The sequence below is a fragment of the Cannabis sativa genome, chromosome 5 (assembly GCF_029168945.1).
Source record: "Cannabis sativa cultivar Pink pepper isolate KNU-18-1 chromosome 5, ASM2916894v1, whole genome shotgun sequence".
Taxonomy (NCBI): domain Eukaryota; kingdom Viridiplantae; phylum Streptophyta; class Magnoliopsida; order Rosales; family Cannabaceae; genus Cannabis; species Cannabis sativa.
In genome coordinates, this window is record NC_083605.1 from 30,238,979 (window position 1) to 30,258,167 (window position 19,189).

The 19,189-nt window shown below is 33.3% G+C and overlaps 1 long non-coding RNA gene across 1 annotated transcript; it reads right to left on the reverse strand.

The window, feature by feature from the left end:
• Positions 1 to 3,471: 3,471 nt before the first annotated feature.
• On the reverse strand, positions 3,472 to 16,354 carry LOC115717126 (uncharacterized). Its single transcript, XR_009687855.1, has 4 exons — positions 15,800 to 16,354; positions 14,597 to 15,442; positions 14,202 to 14,438; positions 3,472 to 3,883 (listed from the first exon to the last, which is right to left on the reverse strand). It is a non-coding gene; the product is annotated as an uncharacterized LOC115717126 (long non-coding RNA).
• Between the last annotated feature and the right edge of the window lie 2,835 nt (positions 16,355 to 19,189).

Sequence of the window (19,189 nt, forward strand, 5' to 3'; positions counted from 1 at the left end):
ATGCATTAAACTTCCTACAGCTTTCTTATATACTATTAAATTGGTTGCCGAAAACCTCGGTCAACAGGAACCATAATGACTGTTGGAGGAGCTATGTTTATGACTATGTACAATGGACCAATGTTGAATCTGCCATGGGCAAACCCAACTATTCATCATGATTCTACACAAGATACTGACAATGAAGCCTCGGTTAAGGGCACGGTAATGATCGCATCAGGTTGTGTAACCTGGTCAGTCTTCATTGTCCTTCAAGTAAGAGAGAATTTCACCATGAAGTACCTATCCATACTTCACTTTTACACGGTTTTTTTTTGTTAGATACCAAACCATTTGGTTTTTGTAGGCAATGACATTGGCATCATACCCCGCTGATGCTAAACCATTTGGTTTTTGTTAGATACTAAACCATTTAGTTTTTGTTATGCCTTTCATGCCATAACAAATGTCTTGGAAGGCATAGGTGTAAAACCAAGGGATGTTCATGGTGATATTTTCTTATTACAGGTAATTAAACTTGATTTTTTTAGTCAATTAAATTCAATGTATCACAGCTTATAAAATAGCTTTATTATGCAGGCAGAAGTTGGTTTCTATTGCATATATGTATTCATGTATTTTTTTTATTACCCGCAAAAATAATTAATACTTAAGAATGTATTCATGTTTACTGAATTCTATCTTATTATATTATATATGACAAATTTGATTTTTATGTGTGGAGTAGGCAAAAGGATTGATATCTGAATATCAACCGAAATTTAACAATGCAAAAGGATTGATATCTGAAATTTATTGGAATATGCTTGCTGTATTTTTTTATTGTATTGTCATTTCGTTTAGCACGGATCATTCCTGAGTTTGAGGAGCGGTTTCTTAAAATAAAATTAATATCATATATACTTTGGTGTCATTATTTATAAAATATATTTGAAATTTAAAATTTGAACCTTGTACTTGTTATTAACAAACTTTCGATATTGAAGAAATATTTTTTATAAATTATATTATGAAAAAAATGATTTTAATCTAAGATATTTTACTATGATAATGTAAATTTATTTTTATATTATGATATTTATACTTAATTTCAGTTCTCTATTTTTTTCACTTATCTCTCACATATTATTTTATCAGTCTTTCATTTCATTTTTTATCCAATTTTCAATACGATTTGTGGTCATTGTCTCTCCATTTTCAACGTCAACAGCTATTGTTCTACTTGATTCGAAATCAGGTATTTTTTATCCACTCATATTGATCTAAATATTAAAATGTACTTATTGTGTTATATATGATGTAAAATTTTAATTTTTGCCTCACAATAAGAAGATTTTGTATGTTATGCTTATCAATTGTAGAAATGTCTTTACCGTCATAATTAAGGCTCTATTATTATTGATAAAACCTTAAAAGAGTGAGCAACGAACAAATATCCTATGTTTATTATTCCAGTCAAAAACTAAAAGCCACTGTTGTGGAGACATTTACATGATATTATTCGTTCATTGTGCAGATATTTAAATAATACACCATCATTTAACAAATTTTCGATATTATGGGAATATTTATTATAATTTTAATATAAAGTAATTTATAATAATAATAATAATAGTATTAATAATTTACCTGTCAAGTTCTCATATATGCAGTTAATTTTCATTCTAAGATATTTTACTATGATGATAAAAATTTATTATCACCACTAAGTGTGCACATACATTGTTATTCTTTCCTCTCACACATTTTCTTTAATTTTTGTTACATAATATTGTTTACTTTAAATTTTGTAAAACCTATATATTGTTCCTCTAAATTTTTTATAAGTAAATAATAAATATTATTTTGTTATGACTTATATATACCCAATTATATTTTACTAACCAAATATAATAGCACAAATATATTACTTTAGTAAAACAAATCATTCACTTTAAATAAAACTAATATTTATGTGCCTCGGCACGTAACTTTATCTAGTATATATATATATGGGTGACTATTCAATGGTTACATTTTTATTGTAACCATATGGTTACATTTTTCTTTAACCTGTAATAGCAGGTTACTAATAGGTAGACTTTCCTTTTTTAGATTTAATTAATTATAATTAACTATTTTCTACATTCCTTTTTTAGAATTATTTAATTATAATTAATTATTTTCTTAAAATAATTAATTAAATATTTAACAAGACCTCTTTAGCAATTATTATTTATATTTAAATCCTTACTTGAATTATTTTAATAATTAAGCCATTTAATTATAATATTTACAATAAAATTTATTTTTTTTACAAAAATTAAACTTTTTTTGACACAAATTAAAATTCTCTTCTTATAATAAATTTTCAAATAATTAATTATTTTTAAATAATATTTAATTATTTTGTTACAATTATATGATCTAAGTATGAGGCCTCAAGCTAATCAATCGATAACAAGTGCAACCATTTTTTTTTTCTAAAAAATCCTTCAACTTATTTCATTTTTTACTTTTTAAATATTTAAATAAAAAAAATTAAATAATTAAGTGTAATAATTTAAAATTAAAATTACAAGTATAATAAAATTTAAATTATGAAATTATATGTGTATAATTTTAAATTATAAAAAGTTTTGCTATAAAATTTTAAATAATTTAAGTATAAAAAAATAAATTGCTAAAAGATCCTATATAGTAATAAATTGCAAAAAATTAATTAATAATTATAATTAATTTAATTTTAAAATATAATTAATCTTAATTAAAGTTTTATAAGGAAATAAATGATTAGGTCACTTTCAGGTTACAAGTTATTTATTATTTATTTTTATTTAATTTCCAAATTAATCACAACCATTTAATAATAATCCAATGGCTTAAAAAAAATGTAACCATGATGGTTACAATAAAAATGTAACCATTGAAACCTCTTCCATATATATATATAGTCACTCACAACCTTAAGTGTAAATTAGTAGGAATCACCATGATTTGAACATACTATTATTATATTTACTTGTCAGAAAGTTTATTTTTCTCTATGTCCAAGCACTAAAGGAACTCTCATGCAAATAATTTTAGAAATTATCAAGCCTTCTAGAGTTTCAAGAGAAGAGATTTGTTATGAACACCTTAGATTTCTTTATATAGTGTAGAATATTATCATTTAAAATTCTAACTCATACCTCTCATGAATGTTATGGACTCAATAAACAGATATAACTCATGCAAACACCATAATTATATAGCATTAAGAATTTTAAATTAAGATGTGTAATATAACTTATACACTTAATATTGGTAATAATTGTAGAGATTACTCGTAGTCACAAATCACCCTCATATTTTACAAAATAATGACAACTACGTATTATTAATTTATTATACATATTTAATTTATATATTATATTATTTAAAAATAACATAAGGAAATCAATATGATCATTTCAATAATAAAAAAAAATGATCACAACGGTGAATACAACATCGCGTCCCGATATATATGAAATTGATATCTTGAAGAATAACTAGTACATACATTATGCATATAATTATATTTTAACAAATGGGGAATAACTATATTAAGAAACACACACTTAAAAAATATATATACGTATAAGTGTATAGAGGGAGGATGCCTTCAACAACTGAAAGAAAAAAGTGCAAATAGTAAGATAAGACTAATAATATCACTCGGAATGTAGGTGATTGAGAAGTTGTAGAGTTACAAGCTTGAGTTGTTTGAAGAGGAGAAACAAAATCTTGCGCTTGATCCCACCTCTTGATCTCGGTGGTGGTGTGACCAGTGAGCTCCTCCCCCTCTTCTTCCTGCTTTCTGAGGCTACTGACTCCATAATTATTATTTTCCTCTCCCTCATCTCCATGTTCAACTTTATACCTTAATATAATCTTTTATCAAATCAATACATGGATTTATATATGTGTTCGAAAGTTTCATGTTTTGTGCGAGTTTGTAAAGGAACCTTCGTGCCACTTTCGTATGAGTAACTATAACTCGATCCATAGACAATATATACTTGCATTTTTGTTGAATACAACACTACTTGTTTGTTCTTTTGCCATCTACGAACCCAAATAAACACTCTCACCTCACATATTCAAACTTCAAATTCTTTCCTTTATACAAACAAAATTTTATTTATTTTAATCTAGATATAAGCCCTTAAAAAATAGCAAATAAATAGTGATGAACAAATGTTAGAGCATCTTTAATAAAGATGTAAATAAGTGATGTACGTAATGCAAAATATTGCTTATTTTATCAAAAGTCTACTTTAATGGCGTGTCAAATTGTTATGTAAATATCCCACATAATAAAAAGTCATTTAAATTTGGATAACAAAATATAGCATGATAAAAAATTTACATTAAAATAAATGCTATAATATTACATTTACCATTATGCTATTTTTAATATTTTATTAGTAAAGTTTAGTTAGTATGCTCATTTGCATTAAATGATTTTCATCATTATTATTATTACTAGGTTGATATTACGTGGAATGCACATATAATTAGTTTTCTTTTTAATTAGATTTAATTAAATGATATTAAGTGTGTTCAAGTTTTTTTAATTAGGTAATGTATTTTTATTTTTTAAATTTTAAAATAGGATTTGAAATTTTTTATTTTTGATTTTTTTACCTACTGCGGCTATATTAGTGTGCTCTTTAGATGTGATTATATGTAATGACCGCTTTAGTAATTTGGATTAGTCAAGGCAATTAGCACTAATTTTTATTATTTTATTATTATTTGTGAATTTATTTAATTGTGGACCCCAATATTTAGAAATAAATATTAGAGTTATAATTTCTCAATTCCGGAGATTTTATTAAACTCTAGGGGTATTATTTAGTTATATGTGGAATATAATATTTTTGTAATTTTTGTTCGGCGACAACGAAAAATGCGATGGATGGCTAGATTGATCACATGGGTAAGTTTAGAACCTTATTTCTTAGTGGGGAATATTTTAGAGAAAATTAATTATCGGGTTTGAGCGGGGTTATGGGATTTGACCATTTTACCCCTAGTATGGTGAAGCACCTAAGTTTTAAGTTGGAGGGCATTTTAGTCATTTCCTTTATTGAAGGATAGGTGGCTGCCCTAAGAAAGTGACACCTAGCAATTTATTTCAGCAAGAGTTAAGCTTAGCCAACTCATTTATCTCATTTGAAGAAAAACAAGGAAATTAGACATTTCATGAACTCTCTCTTTCTCTCTTTCTTTCGGCTGGAACAATCAAGGGGCAAGAACCAATTTTCTTTGCCATTTTTCTGAGTTTTCAGCAAGGATTCAAGGGGGGAAATCAAGCTAAGGTAAGCCCTAATGGTCTCTTCTCTAAATTTCAAGTTTTGAATTAGTTGAAGTAGTGAAATTGTAAATCATGGGTTGTTAGGGTTAGAGTTGTTTGAATTTCGGATTCTAGGGTTAGTTTGAGTTAATTTAAGCTCCTAGTAGCTGGTGTAGTGATTGATTGTAAGTTTTATGCAACTTTGAGCTTTGAGTTCAAAGCTTTGGGCTTTAATGGCAACTTGGGTTTTGATGGATTGTTCTGTGAATTACTAGCTGGAAATTATTGTTTATGCCCTAATTAGGTACTCTGGAAGGTTTCATTGCATTTGGTGGAAGATTGGGCATTGAATGAAAGGTTTTGGGAAACCTGGTGCAAACCGGCTAGCCGGTTTGCAGGGCCACAAAAACCGGCTAGCCGGTTTTGGCAGGGTTCCCCGGGCCTTTCATTTTCTCAATTTTTGCCATTTCGATGCCTCGGATGGGTGTTTCCCCATTTCCAGAGTTAGAATAACCCATTAGGAGCATAGCAGAACCTAGGGTTTGGTTTTGGATTTCCCGGGATTAGGGTTTTGAATCATGTAACTTACCCGGTTTCAAAATGTGATTAGGGCATCCATCTAGCACGAGATTTCCGTTCAGGTCGGCCAACACGTTTGAATTCGGAAAACAGGTAAGAACTGAATATAACGTGTGATATAAATATCTGGGTGTATGTATATGTATGATATATATATGCATGCTATGTGTATCCTTGTATGTGTTTGGGTGATATCATCGCGACACAACCATTGTGTCGGTTCAGCAGTACAGGCATCGTACTGGTTAAGAGTGTTATTCACCCTGGAAAGTATGTTTTGGTACTATCATAGCGACACAACCATTGTGTCGGTTCGGCGGTACGAGGCATCGTCTTTGGTTAAGAGTGATATCATGGCCAATCATACTTTTGGATGTTATTGATGCTATCATAGCGGCACAAACATAGTGCCTTAGGTCTACAAAGACGATTATAGTGTTAGTAGGAATGATATCATGATCAGTAGCACAAGCAGTTAGAACGTTCTTGCTCATCTGTTAAGCCCTGTAGATAGGTGTATGGGCGCCTATTTACAGGTCGGAATTTATGTGATATGTTATATGCATTTCTCACAGTTTCTGCTTCCATGTGTAGGTAAAGGAAAGGCGAAGGCTGAACAGGAGTGAACCTGAGCTCGGGTGAGATTGTACATGTCAAGCGGCGCGACCTGGAATATTCGATCTCGGGACATCTGGGAGTTGTATTTTGAAAGTCGCTGTGCGACCTGTAACTCTGTGTATTTTGGAATGTATGCTTGAAAAGTAAATTTTGTAAAGTTTAAAAAATCGGGATCCCGGCACTTGTAAATACTTTATTAAATTACAAAGTTTAGTATTTAATGCAAAAGTTTTAATTTGACACGTTTTTCGAGAAATTTCTTTGATTAGCAAAGATTGCACAATAATTGAAAAAGCACTGTAGTGTGCCTTAGCATTAGGGCGTTACAATTTTGGTATCAGAGCCGCCAGGTTTGTCTACCGAAGCTTGCTAAGATATGTACAATCTTCATCAGAGAAAGCTCGGTTCACGGTTCAGTAAGCCCGTACTTGTTTAGTAGTTTCTTTTTAAAAGTTACGAATGTGAAGGCATGTTAGGAAGCATATTAGATTATAATTATTTATGTTAAGTGCATTGCCTTAAAATCCGTAAGTGCGGTAGTAAGTATGTAATAGGCCGTTGCCTAACCAGACTGACTTACTAACTGACAGGTTAGTCTTATAAAATGGACACCTGGTGCTATATGGAGAGTCAGAGTAAAGTGGCCAGGGCTAGTAATGGTTGGAGAGAATGGAGTCCAAATTGTCCCCGTAACCAAGGTGAAATCCCTTGGAGGGCTTCCGACGGGAGTGATGGTTATCCGTCACAGGCTCCGTTGGATTTGGAGCAAAGGTTTGCGAAAATGGAAGCTGTGATTCAACGACATGAAGAAGAGATTCAGAGGTTGAAACAGCAGAGGTCTCCTGTAGTATCTTTACCACATATGCCAATCATTTTTGATTCGGTATAACCAGCAAAGCATGGAATGGCTGGTAATCAAGTGGAACCATTACATGGAAAGATTTGGATCCAAGAACCTTCAGACTTTCAGGGAGGTTCAAATATGAAGAATGCTTCTTGGGTTGGAAGCCCTGAGGAAATTATTATGAGACCTCAGGAGATTATGGTAGGGGGTCAGAATATTACCTGCCTGAATCTAGAATATGGTGGAAGTGGTAGGAGCTCCATGATTGAGCGAAAGAGGAAACCTACGTCATGAGTGGTGGGTTTAAGACAGAACAAGCGGTTCCGTAGGTTTCAAGGCAAGGGAGCACGCCAGGGTTATTCTTACCCTGAGTGCCCACGTTGCATGAAACACCATCCCGGAGAATGCAACCGAAAAGTATGTTTTCAATGTGGCAAGGTTGGGCATTTTAAGAAACATTGCCCACAGGTGGAGAAAGAAGAACAAGAGCAGAAAGTGGTATTTGTTCCTACCACGGTGAATGCTAATGCTCAAGCTGATGCTGCAGCCAGTCCTTCTGTTGTGACAGGTCAGCTTCCCGTCAACAACTTGTTATTTACAGTATTATTTGACTCGGGAGCTACACGTTCATATGTGGCTACAAGAGTAATTGATCTTTTGGGTAGGCCTTGAGATATTTTAAAAAGAGGGTTTGGAACCCTAGTGCCTAGTGGGGAGTTGGTGGTCTCTAATAGGCGTATTAGGTCTATGCCAATTAGGATCGAAGATAGGGAGTTGAGCGTTGATTGTATAGAACTGGAATTAATTGAGTTTGACATTATACTGGGAATGGATTTCTTATCCAAGTATTCGGCCAGTATAGATTGTAGGCGTAAAATGGTGATTTTTTTCAGCCAATAGGTGAAGATCCATTTTTTTATGTTGGGTCAGTTCAGGGGTCTCGGATCCCGGTTATTTCTGTATTAAGGGCTAGGGATTTACTATGCAATGGCTGTGTAGGATTTCTAGCGGTGGTTTTTAACTCCCGCAGACCTGAAACATTTGGGCCTGAGGCAGTTAGAGTGGTAAAAGATTTTCTCGGCGACCCGAGGAGTTTCCGGGATTGCCGCCACAGCGAGAGATTGATTTTGTAATTGATCTGGCGTCTGGAGTCGAACTTGTTTCTAAAGTTTCCATATAGGATGGCTCCAGCGAAACTCAAGGAGTTTAAGTTACAACTTCAGGGGATGCTTTGACATTGGGTTTATCTAACCCAATGCATCGCCCTGGGGAGCTCCGGTTCTGTTTATGAAGAAGAAAGATGGTTCCCTCAGAATATGTATTAATTATCAGGAACTAAACAAATTAATGTATAAGAACAAGTACCCGTTGCCCTGAATCGGCGATCTGTTTGATCAGCTTCAGGGAAAGACAGAGTTTTCAAGGATTGATTTACGATCTGGTTATCAACAAATTAGAATTCAAGAGAAGGACATATCGAAGACTGCTTTTAGAACCAGATATGGGCACTATGAGTTTCTGGTAATGTCATTCTGATTGACTAATGCTCCTGCGGCTTTTATGGATCTCTCGAATAGGGTATTCAAGGATTTCCTCAATAACTGCGTTATAGTGTTTGTCGATGACATCCTTGTATACTCTCGATCAGAAGAGAAGCACGAGAATCATCTTCGAATGGTATTGTGGCGACTTAGGGATCACAAGTTATATGCAAAGTTCAAAAGTGCGAATTCTGGTTGTCTGAGGTGTCTTTTCTGGGTCATATTGTTGGAAAAAAAATGGAATTATGGTTGATCCAAACAAGGTGGAATCAGTGAAGAATTGGCCGAGGCCCAAGTCTGTGACGGAAATTCGAAGTTTTCTCGGGTTAGCAGGGTATTATCGACGTTTCGTCGAAGGATTTTCTAAACTTTTTATGCCCCTAACCGAATTGATCAAGAAAAATCAGAGATTTGTGTGGTCAGATAAGTGTGAGTCAAGCTTTCATGAGTTGAAGCAGCGTTTGATAACAGCTCCGGTGTTAGCTTTGCCATCAGATCAAGAGAAATTTGTTGTGTATTGTGATGCATCCAGACAGGGTCTGGGATGTGTTCTGATGCAAGCTGACAGAGTCATAGCCTATGCCTCTCGTCAACTGAAGGATTATGAGCAGTGTTACCCAACTCATGATTTAGAGCTCGCTGCTGTGGTTTTTGCTTTAAAGATATGGCGACATTATCTTTACGGTGAAAAGTGTGAGATTTATACTGATCATAAGAGTCTTAAATACTTTTTCACCCAGAAAGATCTGAATATGAGGCAGAGAAGGTGGTTGGAGTTAGTTAAGGACTACGATTGTGAAATACTGTATCACCCCGGGAAAGCCAATATTGTGGCCGATGCTTTAAGCAGAAAGGGTCCCGGACAAGTGTGTACTACGGTTATGATAGCCCCTCAACTAGCCTCGGAAATGGTTAGTGCAGGAATTGAGTTCGTGGTCGGGAAATTACATAATTTAACACTCCAATCTGATCTGTTGGAGAGAATCAGAAAGGCACAACTGGAAGATCCCGAGCTAGATAAAGTTCGAGATGAAGTGGTGGCTGGTCGGCCTAGAGGCTTTTCAGTCTCGAGCAGTGGAATGTTGCTTTATAAAGCTCGAGTTTGTGTTCCTAGTGTGGATGAGCTTAAGAAAGAGATACTTGATGAAGCTCACACCACGCCTTATTCATTGCATCCGGGAACCACCAAGATGTATCAGGATTTGAAACCCTACTTCTGGTGGTATGGCATGAAAAGAGATGTGGTGGACTACGTGTCCAAGTGTTTAACCTGCCAGCAGATTAAGAATTTTGAACATCAGAGGCCGGCAGGGTTATTGCAACCTTTAGTCCTTCCAGAATGGAAGTGGGAGGACATCGCTATGGACTTTGTAACTGGTTTGCCTAGAACTACGGGAATGTATGATTCTGTTTGGGTTATCGTGGACAGATTTACAAAGTCGGCTCACTTTCTACCAGTGAAAGTTACCTATTCAGTGGATCAATACACTGATTGTATGTGAAGGAGATAGTTTGTCTCCATGGAGCCCCTAAATCTATTGTGTCAGATAGGGATCCAAAGTTTACATCGAAGTTTTGGGTGAGTCTTCAGAAGGCTAAGGGTACCAAGTTAAGATTCAAGATGTACTTATCACCCTCAGACTGATGGTCAATCAGAAAGAACTATTCAAATTTTGGAAGACTTACTACGAGCCTGTGTTATGAACTTTGAGGGTTTTTGGAGTAAGTACTTGCCTTTAATTGAATTCTCCCACAACAATAGCTACCAGAGTACAATAGGGATGGCTCCCTATGAGATGTTATATGGTAGAAAATATCGTTCTCCTATTCATTGGGACGAGACAGGAGAAAGGAAGTACTTGGGTCCAGAGTTAGTGCAGAGGACCAATGAAGCTATTGATAAGATCAAGGCTCGGATGCTTGCTGCTCAAAGCAGGCAGAAAAGTTATGCTGATCCGAAGCACAGAGATGTTACATTTCAGGCAGGGGAACATGTTTTCCTGCGGGTTTCACCAATGAAGGGTATTAGGCGCTTCGGGAAGAAGGGTAAGTTAAACCCTAGGTTCATTGGGCCATTTCAGATACTCGAGAAGGTCGGGCAGGTAGCATGTCGGCTAGCAGCGTTATTGGCTGTTCATAACGTATTTCACATATCTATGCTGAGGAAATACGTATCAGACCCGACCATGTCTTGAGTTATGAAGCCCTTGAACTGCAACTAGATTTATTCTATGAGGAGCAACCTGTACAGATTTTGGATAAAAAGGAAAAAGTTCTTCGGAATAAGACTATTGGACTGGTTAAAGTACTCTGGAGGAATAGTAAGGTGGAAGAAGCCACTTGAGAATCGGAGTCGGATATAAGGACTCAACATCCAGAGCTATTCAAGTTAGATTTCGGGGACGAAATCCTTTTAACGGGGGGATAATTGTAATGACCGCTTTAGTATTTTGGATTAGTAAAGGCAATTAGCACTAATTTTTATTATTTTATTATTATTTGTGAATTTCTTTAATAGTGGACCCCAATATTTAGAAATAAATATTAGAGTTATAATTTCTCAATTCCGGAGATTTTATTAAACTCTAGGGGTATTATTTAGTTTATATGTGGAGTATAATATTTTTGTAATTTTTGTTCGGCGACAACGGAAAAAGCGATGGATGGCTAGATTGATCACATGGGTAAGTTTAGAACCTTATTTCTTAGTGGGGAATATTTTAGAGAAAATTAATTATCGGGTTTGAGCGGGGTTATGGGATTTGACCATTTTACCCCTAGTTTGGTGAAGCACCTAAGTTTTAAGTTGGAGGGCATTTTAGTCATTTCCTTTATTGAAGGATAGGTGGCTGCCCTAAGAAAGTGACACCTAGCAATTTATTTCAGCAAGAGTTAAGCTTAGCCAACTCATTTATCTCATTTGAAGAAAAACAAGGAAATTAGACATTTCATGAACTCTCTCTTTCTCTCTTTCTTTCGGCTGGAACAATCAAGGGGCAAGAACCAATTTTCTTTGCCATTTTTCTGAGTTTTCAGCAAGGATTCAAGGGGGGAAATCAAGCTAAGGTAAGCCCTAATGGTCTCTTCTCTAAATTTCAAGTTTTGAATTAGTTGAAGTAGTGAAATTGTAAATCATGGGCTGTTAGGGTTAGAGTTGTTTGAATTTCAGATTCTAGGGTTAGTTTGAGTTAATTTAAGCTCCTAGTAGCTGGTGTAGTGATTGATTGTAAGTTTTATGCAACTTTGAGCTTTGAGTTCAAAGCTTTGGGCTTTAATGGCAACTTGGGTTTTGATGGTTTGTTCTGTGAATTACTGGCTGGAAATTATTGTTTATGCCCTAATTAGGTACTCTGGAAGGTTTCATTGCATTTGGTGGAAGATTGGGCATTGAATGAAAGGTTTTGGGAAACCTGGTGCAAACCGGCTAGCCGGTTTGCAGGGCCACAAAAACCGGCTAGCCGGTTTTGGCAGGGTTCCCCGGGCCTTTCATTTTCTCAATTTTTGCCATTTCGATGCCTCGGATGGGTGTTTCCCCATTTCCAGAGTTAGAATAACCCATTAGGAGCATAGCAGAACCTAGGGTTTTGGTTTTGGATTTCCCGGGATTAGGGTTTTGAATCATGTAACTTACCCGGTTTCAAAATGTGATTAGGGCATCCATCTAGCACGAGATTTCCGTTCAGGTCGGCCAGCACGTTTGAATTCGGAAAACAGGTAAGAACTGAATATAACATGTGATATAAATATCTAGGTGTATGTATATGTATGATATATATATGCATGCTATGTGTATCCTTGTATGTGTTTGGGTGATATCATAGCGACACAACCATTGTGTCGGTTCAGCAGTACAGGCATCGTACTGGTTAAGAGTGTTATTCACCCTGGAAAGTATGTTTTGGTACTATCATAGCGACACAACCATTGTGTCGGTTCAGCAGTACAGGCATCGTACTGGTTAAGAGTGATATCATGGCCAATCATACTTTTGGATGTTATTGATGCTATCATAGCGGCACGAACATAGTGCCGGTCCTACAGCACGATTATAGTGTTAGTAGGAATGATATCATGATCAGTAGCACAAGCAGTTAGAACGTTCTTGCTCATCTGTTAAGCCCTGTAGATAGGTGTATGGGCGCCTATTTACAGGTCGGAATTTATGTGATATGTTATATGCATTTCTTACTGAGTCTGTTGACTCACAGTTTCTGCTTCCATGTGTAGGTAAAGGAAAGGCGAAGGCTGAACAGGAGTGAACCTGAGCTCGGGTGAGATTGTACATGTCAAGCGGCGCGACCTGGAATGTTCGGTCTCGGGACATCTGGGAGTTGTATTTTGAAAGTCGCTGTGCGACCTGTAACTCTGTGTATTTTGGAATGTATGCTTGAAAAGTAAATTTTGTAAAGTTTAAAAAATCGGGATCCCGGCACTTGTAAATACTTTATTAAATTACAAAGTTTAGTATTTAATGCAAAAGTTTTAATTTGACACGTTTTTCGAGAAATTTCTTTGATTAGCAAAGATTGCACAATAATTGAAAAAGCACTGTAGCGTGCCTTAGCATTAGGGCGTTACATTATATATATACGTATTTTATAAGTACAATAAAAGAATAAATTTCATTGTTATATGTATTTTATATTGATCTCTCTCTATATATAAGGATTATATGAATTAGAAAATATTTTGACAAATTTGAGTTTGATTAGAGAATTAATTACTTTCAAAATACGTTTTATATATTATGTCCAAACATATATTTTAAAAAAATAATGATTGTAAAAGATACATTCTTAATATGTAGTTAGGGGAATTTAGTTATAATAAAGTGTACAAATTATAAGAAGCATATATATACTTGCAAAAAGCTGCGTACGAGGCACGTATACTAAATTTTTATGCTAGTTTTTTTTATATATTATTTAAAAGTGATACAATTAAAAATTAAAGAAAAAATATTATTAGTTATTAGATGAGATTATTATTATGTGTATCTAAATATAGTTTATAATTTTGTCAATTAAAAGTGAATACCGGATGCAATATATAGTGTTTAAGAAAGCTTGATAATTAAAATATATTCTTAAGTTAATCCAAAAATAAACTAAAAATTGATGTTCCAATACTTAAGGAAACATTACTTAAATGGGTGTAAGATAAAAAAAAAAATTAAAAATCAATCTCTAAATTATTGATAATTGAAGATAGCATGTGTGTAAAAATTGTAGATAAGAAAACTAATGATACTCATTGGTAGATTTTAATCTTCATTTTCTTCGACAGAGACAATAAAAGAAAGAAAATAGTTAATCACCTGTCAGTGTCACCACCGTAGTATGCTATGTTGTTATAAACAAATGATATCCCCCGACAAACATCTTTTACCATATCACTGATCGTACCCCGGGGAAAATTTCTGCAATCAATTAGTCTTTTACCATATCTCAGTGAAAGCAATGTCAGTGGTCGTGACATCCACATGAGCCTTAATTAGTGTTTGCCACTTGCACACAAGCCTTCTCTTTCTTTAAGACAAGCGACCTCAACTTATCTGTGGTTAATGGTGATGTCAATTTCATATACTTTTGCATGATTATAGTTTTTTTGGTAAGGATATAGTTATAGTTAAATACATAAAACATTGACGAAAAATAAATAGTGTAAACATAAATAATTTTGAAATTAAAATAATAAGGTTCATAATCTTACCCAGAAGTTTGTGAGAACATTCTTCCCTTGAACATCTTCAACTCTCAAACAGATTTTCCAATAAGCATGATTTGCAACCTTTTGGAGATAAGCAATCTATTGTTAAGACATTCAGAAGCAATCTATCTGTGAGAGTATAAAAACATAAATTAAATATAAATGAAGTTATATAGTATGCACTCAATCAACTATACAACACAAAGAAAATAATGCAAATTAGCCCAATTAGATATATGAAATAACATAACAGTTGAGTTTAGCATTTCTTCAATCTAAATTACCTTTACCGAAATGAATACCATATAAAAATTTAACAAAAGAAATAACTAATTGATGTAAAATAAGGTTCTTGAGCAAGCAGTGTCATCCTAATCTCCTTAAGCACCGAAGTTATCATCATAATAAATTTAAATATCGACATAACTTTTACCATTGGTAGCCTGCTTAAATTTAAACCACCCAAAACTTAAATGCACAAAATGAAAGGATGAAAAAAAAAATAACGGCTTTAGTCTAGCTAGGAATCACATTTCTCTACCAAAACACCTAATAAAGTACAAATAAAGCTTTACATCCACACAAATACTAATAAAAAAGGTTTTTTATTAGTCTGAAAATTGTAAATCCATGAGCAACTAAGTTAAATCTTGAAGTGCCTATCCCAAAAATAATAATAATAAATATATCAAAAATATAAATAATAATCAAAATCATTAAAGCTTAAAATTTCAGTAGATAAATCTTAGTTCCCAAGAAGAGTTTTGCCAACTTATCTTTGGTTGAAGAGAGAAGGAGCCTTGATGTCATACCAGTCATTCTTGGCAAACGGATCGGTACTGCATTATACTATTGATATAAAAACTTGTTAACACAACTAAACTTTCATTCTCCAAAATCTAACTAAGAGTACCAATTTTGTTTCTCAAACATTAAGTATTTGAATTTTTTTAAGAAAAAAAAATTACAATAGAACAAAAAAGTGTGAATTCTACTTACGCCTTCTTCTTCCCTACCTTCTTACCCTTGAAAATCCTCTTGTTCATCCTAAAAAATTAAATAGCATGTGTGTGTGTGTGTGTGTGAGAGAGAGAGAGAGAGAGAGAGAGAGAGAGAGAGAGAGAGAGCTCCCGATTTTACAAGTAGATTAATCGACACATTTACATGCATAAGAATATATGCTAGAGAGGCAGAGAGGAGAGGTACCCGACGACATGGTTGGAGAGAATAGGAGAGTGGAGTAGACCTATCTTGATCAACCCATTGATTTGATTTTCAACAAATTTCCTTAAGTGAAGCTAAAAAATTGTTGACAGCAAAAACTTAGATCAGCAAGCTAATAATATATATATTCATGTACTCTTTCTTGGAAAGTCTCACTGCACCATTTATATATTCGTGTACAATATATATATATATATATCTGATGCCTGTATTAGTTTTGGCTCAAGCTAACCAAAGCTAATAAAAATTTAAGTAAAGAAGTTGTGTTAGTTTGGAGCCTGTATTGGGCATCCGAGTTGCATAGAGACTTTTAAAATCTTCCAATCAAAGATTATATCTATATCTATTATATATAAATGGTTATGGTATTGAGAAATAGTACCCAATAGTCAAAGAAGGAAGTGAGTGTGGTCTTGGAAATGGAGATAGAAGCAACCAAGTGGAGGAGTTTGGAGAGTTAAATATATTATTAGCTTGCTGATCCAAGTTTTTGCTGTTCACTAATATCTTCCCGTTATCCTTAATCTGTTAAATTCAAATATTTTTAGTTGGATGTATATGTATATATTATATAAGAGTTAGAAGACGAAAAAAAAAAAAAGGTGCGATTGGTTTATTTTACTTCTCGAATTATGTAACAGAAAAGTTAAAAAAAAAAAAAAATCGTTAAACTTGCTGTTACTTAACCACAAAAATAGTTAAACTAAGAATTAAAAATACACATCAATTTCTCATAAATCATTTTATTTTAAATAATAAACCATTTTATTTTTAATATAAATAAAAAGTCACTCATGAATTTCTCATAAACCAAAAATTCTGTTATATAAGCACACTTTATATAGAATAGATATCATTAATTATTTTTAAAACAAAAGCTAATCATGAAATTAAGGTTTCAATATATGTATTTTATTTATAAATGCGATTACATATAGATATAAATTTTATTTTTAAATATATATAACAAAAATAATTTTTTTATATAAAATATTTACATAATTTTTATTTTTATATATATAATAATATTATAAAATTAATAAAGAATATGTTGTTAAGTAATTGGAATATTCTGTTAAAGTTAACGTAGAAAATCAAAATTACCCTTAAACCGAAAATTCTGTTACATAATCACATCAATCAATATATCAATATATATATATAAACTAAAAGTATAAGTCGGTGACGTAGCGCTCCAAAATCTCTTCAAACACTTCTATCTATTTTCTCCTTAATTCTTTTATTTTTTTTTAATTTTTATTCAGTTTATAAATATTTATTGATTATCTAATTAAAAAATATTCATAAATATTATAATAGTTGTAATTATAAATTTTAATTAAAAATTAAAATCTATATCTTAGTCTTTAAATCAATGTTAATTCATTTCAAAAAAAAAAAATTTACACCAAAAATCTGTTTTGCACATTTTATACTGTTTTACCCCTACACGCCTACATTAATATTTTTACTTATCATCTTTCTTTTATTACACTAATACCACTTACACATCATTCCCATGCACAGACATGTGTGCCATCCCCATCACACATCAATCAACTCCCACTCTCTTCCCTCTCTTTTTTCCTTTTCTTTTCATTTGATTTTCGATTTTCTTTCAGTTTTTTTGTTTGGAAGATCAATAACCTCCATTTTTGAAGCATAACTACCCATTATTCATCACGTTTTTTTTCCTCTCATTTTTTGTTCTTCCAAAAATTTTCAACTCCCACTCAGCCCACGATTCCTCACGTTATTTTTCCTCTCAGTTTATTCTTGTTTCCAATTTCTTTATAAAATGGCCATCACTCGTTCATCCTCATCTCCTTCCCCAGTTCAGAAAAAAAAATCGAAAAATGGGCTTGAAATCTTTGGCTAACAAAGCAAAGGGTAAACGTCCGATTGTTGAAGAGGAGGATTCTGATTTTGCTCCTCCTTTGACCAAGCGTGGGAGGCCACATACTAAGAAGAAATCGAAGCTCAATGTGGAGGAGCAAATGGTTGAAGAAATTTCTGGTAAAAAAGCTAGTGCCTCTACCGAAGTTCGAACAGAGGTTGGTTTTCAGTTTCATTTTCGTTTCCCCCTTTATGAACATTTTAGTGTTTTTCCAGATTTTGCGTTTTTTTGTTCATTCTGCTTTGTGAAATTTTAGGGTTTCCTTTTTTAAATTTCGTTTGATCATGTTTAATTTTTTAAGTCTTTATTGTTGGTTTTGAGCAATTTATTTTTTTATTTTCTGGGTTTGGTTTTTAAATTTCATTTTGTTTTCTTTATTTACAGTGTTTGTTTGTGTTTTAGGTTCTGTATTTTGTTTTCGTTTTAGTGTGTACAAACAGTTGTCTGTAGTTTCTTATTAGTTTTTTTTATAGTTTAATGTTGTTATGTTTGATGTGTTTTTCGATTTTCATTGGGTCTAGTTGTTTGCTGCTAGTTTTTAGGTATCAATATGATTTCAGATGTTTGCAGTTTATATTTGTATAGTTGTATCTGTATGGTAGTTTTTTTTTTGGTTTTTTATAGTGTTATTTTAGTTGCCATACTGCATTATTCACAATTAATAATTTATTGTGGCCATTTTGGTTATGTTGCAGGTCTGGGACTACAAATTTAGTCCATCTGATTACTATAGGTCTAAATGTGTTTGCACTAGTATTTTTTCTATCATAGATAATATTAAGAAAACCATGTTTGTTAATTTACTGTCCATGTTTCGTTAAACTCAATTTGGTCATTTTCTAGATATGCCTGAGTTTGTTTTTCATCCCCAAGTTGTTCATAGTTTATTACTAAGGGCAGTTTTCAAGCCCAATCCTAAAGAGTTTTGGGCTAAGGTTGCTGGCGGTTGCATACGGTTTAGTGCTGAGGAATTTTATTTGATTTTTGGAATTGATTGTTTCGGTGATTGCAGCAAGTTGTTGTTTTCACAAGAATAAAATCAGTTGGTAGAAATCTATTTTCGTGGTGTAAAAACCATTGACCACAAAGCCATTGAGGATGCTTTTTTGGGTAGTAGGTGGGGTTTGGATGAGTCCCTTGGATTGAAAATGGTTGTGTTGTATTTTATTCAGTGTTTCTTCTTAGTAATACTCCTGATAAAGAAGTATCTAGGTTTGATCTAGATGTTGTGGATAGCGGTCGGTGGGACGAGTATTGTTGGGGTCGGGAATCCTTTGAATTGACTATTGATTCATTCAAAGGTAGACTTCAGCATGGGATTATAATGAAAAATAAGAAGGCAGACAAGGGAGGCCAGTATGATGGTTGGTATAGGGCTTTGGGATGTTCGTGTGTTTTTACGGTTTGGTTTTATGAATGTTGTCCTGCTATGATCAACTCTTTCTGTAAAAGAGTTTCATCTTCGATTCCAAGGA